Genomic DNA, 4,378 nt, shown 5'->3' on the forward strand with positions numbered 1-4,378 from the left:
AATAAATTAACACTTAAAAAAAAGAGTAGCCAAAATAATACTGAAGAGAAAAATTTTCAAGATTCATACTGCCCAATTTCAAGACTTGATTGTAAAGCTATATAGTACTGGAGACAGTGTGGTATTGCTGTAGAGATAGAGATACAAATGGATAGAACAGAATATAGATCCCATAAGTAAAGGCACAAAAATAGAGTCAACTGATGTTTGACAAAGTCACAATGGTAATAAAACAGAGAAAATATATACTTTTTAACATATGGTGCTAAAAAATGGATATCCTTAAACAGAACAAAAATATAGAAAGGAAAGAAGGAAGGAAAGAAGGAAGGAAGGAAGGACAGAAGGAAGGAAGGAAGAAGAAAGGAAGGAAGGAGGAAGGAAGGAAGGAAGGAAGAAGAGAGGGTGGGAGGGAAGGAAGGACGGAGGGAAGGAGGGAAGGAGACAACAAGGGAGGGAGGGAAGAAGAGAAAGAATAGAAAGAACAAGATAAAGAGAAAAAGAAAGAACAAACCTAGACATACAACTTACAACTTATCCCCAAATTAACTCAAAATTATAAACCTAAATCCAAAATCCAAAAACAAAAAATAAACCAAAAGAAACAACTAAAAAAATTCTAGAAGAAACAGACGATATCTACATTACCATAGATATGGTGATGAGTTTTCCATACAATATAAAAAATATGATATGCAAAGAGATAAAGAAAGAAACAAAACCATAGAATTTGACCTTTATTCAAAACAATTAGGCTTACAATGTATGATAGGCAAAATTAGCTAGCACTCACTTAACTCTCAAATAGGGAAACCACAGACTACAAGAGACTGAAATGCATCTGTTTCTATTTCCAACAGTTGCAGGTTCAACTTTTGCTTGCCCAAAGCATAACAAAACAAAACAAAACAAAAATCTGGAAAAATGTAATTAATCTATTTTTAAGTGAATATAATACTTTTCACAAGAAAAAGAATATTTAGTAACAGGGATAGGACAATCTGCAATGGTAGTGGCAGCATCAGGAGAATAAATTTAATTTAGTCGATTTTCTGTGGTTGTTAATTGTTTGCCAGTCTCATGGTGATGGAAACTGCATAGCCGTTTTTTAAAGGGACTGAGAAACTACTGGAGAGTTGGTTCTCAGGGTGATATCTTGGAGCAAACCAAGCATCTGGGGATCTTAAAATTTTTTTTTCAACGTTTATTTATTTTTGGGACAGAGAGAGACAGAGCATGAACGGGGGAGGGGCAGAGATAGAGGGAGACACAGAATCGGAAACAGGCTCCAGGCCCTGAGCCATCAGCCCAGAGCCCGACACGGGGCTCGAACTCACGGACCGCGAGATCGTGACCTGGCTGAAGTCGGACGCTTAACCGACTGCGCCACCCAGGCGCCCCTGGGGATCTTTACAACATCCCAAGATCTAAGTGAGACATATTTTTGAAGAATGTACAACATGCAATCATCAATGTGACAAATAACTGGAAAGTAGGAAGCTTATGTATTCAGAGAGGATAGTGAGGTTGCCTACAGATGTTCCATTTTGGGCACCTGTGGTACCACCCTCTCCACTGAAAGCAGAGGTTTCCCTGTTGAAGCATGTAGGGATTACAGTGGATTTGACTGAATTAAAAACTTCTTTTATTCTTGTAAGAATTTCTCACCGAGGGTGCCCATACCAGAACTTCCAGAAAGAAATAGTGTTTCTTCACTATATTGCACACCTTAAAGTAGCATTACACTGTATATTAACTAACTGGAACTTAAGTAAAGACTGAAAACACAGTGTTTCTCAATGCAATTTTCCCTCGTAGAGCAGCATATTGCATGAGATATCTGAATTTTGACTGCTGGTACTTGTATATTCTGGATTTCCCAGAGAGTCAGGTAATGTGTCAGTGAGATCAAACCTTAGAAATTCTGATGACTAAACTGGACCCAGTATTGATGGACCAGCTGTACAGGAAAGACGGTTTTACTATAAAGGATGACACTGGTAAGAATGGACTTTGTGACTTAATACCAGGCTCTGTAATTGTTGCCATACTGTACAATCTTTGTGAGTATTTAATGAATAGAATGGAATCAGAGGGAACTTAGTGGAATATTCACATCAGTCCACAACCAGAATTTTCTTATGGTAGCTTTGAAACAAACTTCAGTCATCTCTTATAATGTCCTGATTGGGAAAGTTGTGGGAATCTTCATGCCAGAAAAATTTGTGACTACCTTGTTTGTAAATCAGAGTTCCAAATGTCACAAAATGTTTTCTTCACCCACAGAAGACTGACATTTTAAACCTCTTGGTTGCCAGAGTGCTATGTTCAACAGATAATACAACTTTGTCTTGACCAGTTTTGGTAAGCAGCAGCAACAGCAGAGTTAAGAAAAATAAAGAAAATAAAAAATACATTCACACACACACACACACACACACACACACACACACGCACACATAGAAGAATGTGGTGACTGCTTTCTAGATGTTGGTAAGGGGGGGGGGGTGCTGTGCTTTCTAAATCCACCATCATGTAGTGGCAGAGAACCCTGGATATAATCATAGTGTAATAATTTTGAATTATATGCATTATTATATCAAGGAATTAGATATCTGGCAGGAATGTTCTTTTCTGTATTTAGGTATTCTCTTGCCACTCTTGCTGTGAAATCAATGTGCATGTAGAAAAATTCCTCTACTGTATAAAACTTTATAACATTTATAAAAGCAATTCAATTTGGTCTATGTGTAGTGTAATACTTCTACAGGGATTGCTCAAAATTTATCACAGACAAGGTTTTTGTCCTCATTAGGTGTTGGCTTCAGCCTAACAATCTAGAATTGTTCTATTAAATTGCTGCCAGGATTTTGCATCCTGTTACAACCACTTTATACAATGTATTTTCTACTACTGCTAATTTTCTACTAATGCCAATTTCTACTTCATACAGATTATTTTCTGCAGTATCAATCGATGTTTCTCTTACACACACACACACAGATTAAATTAAATTAAACTTATAAAGCTCTGCTCTATGAAAAATACAGTTAAATGAATGAAAAGACAAGACACTGGAAGAAAAAATTCAAAACATATCAGATAATGGACTTGCATCAACAATATACACAAAACTCTTAAAAGTCAACAATAAAAATATTCATCCTGATTTTAAAATGGGCAGAAAATCTGAACAGTAACCTCACCAAAGAAGATAGATAGTTGGCAAATATGCATATGGAAAGATAATCAGAATTATTTGTCATTAGGGAAATTTAAATTTAAATAAAAATGACATACCACTGCACACATATTAGAATGGTTAAACTTTGAAACCAAATGAATGAGGTTTGTGAGTGGGTAGCATCCTTGTCCACTTGTTGCCCAAACCAGAAACCAAGAAGCCATCATTAATACTTACTATTTTCTTCTTCACCTCCTATAACTGTCTAATTCTTTTTATGAGGGCGGGGGCCTGAGGGGGAGGGAGAGAGGGAATCTTAAACAGGCTCAATGCCCAACCCAATGCAGGGCTTGATCTCACGACCATGAGATCATGATCTGACCCAAAATCAGGAGTCAGACACTTAACCAACTGAGCCACCCAGGTGCCTCTAACTGTCCAATCCTTCTCAGTTCTACCTCCTAGACTGTCTGAACTCCACTCCCTTCTCTTGATCTCCACTAGCAACAATCTGGCCCAAGCCTCCAGACTCATAACTCATATTATTACATTCAGTGGCATATTTTACATAATGAAGATGGCTATGTCATAATCTATTTTCAAAAATCTTCAAATATTTCCCTTTATTTTCAGAACAGGTATTGCCCTGGACTAAACGGTTCAAGGATGGGCTTCAGAAGGTCCATGAACTTCTTAATACTTTATGCATATTTCCTGTGATTTTTGCTGACATTATTTTCTGGGGAGAGGGTCATAGCTTCCATCAAGTTTTCAGTAGGCATCCCTTCCCCAAAACAGGTTTAGGAAGTATGCTTAGATAAAACCCCAAATCCTTCCATTACCACTCAAATGTCATTACTTTGTTAGCTTTTGGTAACTGTCTTTCCCCCAACCCTCCCCAACATGCCCACGGCATGTTGATGTTCTCCTTGTTTTACACTCTTGCATACACCTGGATTTTACTCCAGAGTGTGTATTATAATTTGTAATTATATGATTCTATCTGTGACAATCCAGGTATGGTTTATCACCTCAACTGCACTTTCACTTCCATGATGATAGGGTCTGTGTCAATTTCATTTACCTGTGTATCTCCATAGCACAGCTCCTACCACTTAAGTCCCCAGTAAGTATCTTTAATAAGTGAACAAATGAATGAATGCCACCTGTCATGTAAGTGTGCATTTAACAGTG

At 37.4% G+C, this 4,378-nt stretch overlaps 1 pseudogene; it reads left to right on the forward strand.

The window, feature by feature from the left end:
- The first annotated feature begins 1,086 nt into the window (after window positions 1-1,086).
- Window positions 1,087-2,390, forward strand: LOC123595023 (annotated as a pseudogene).
- The last annotated feature ends 1,988 nt before the right edge of the window (window positions 2,391-4,378 follow it).

This window comes from Leopardus geoffroyi, chromosome X, assembly GCF_018350155.1.
Source record: "Leopardus geoffroyi isolate Oge1 chromosome X, O.geoffroyi_Oge1_pat1.0, whole genome shotgun sequence".
In the NCBI taxonomy this organism is placed as follows: Eukaryota; Metazoa; Chordata; class Mammalia; order Carnivora; family Felidae; genus Leopardus; species Leopardus geoffroyi.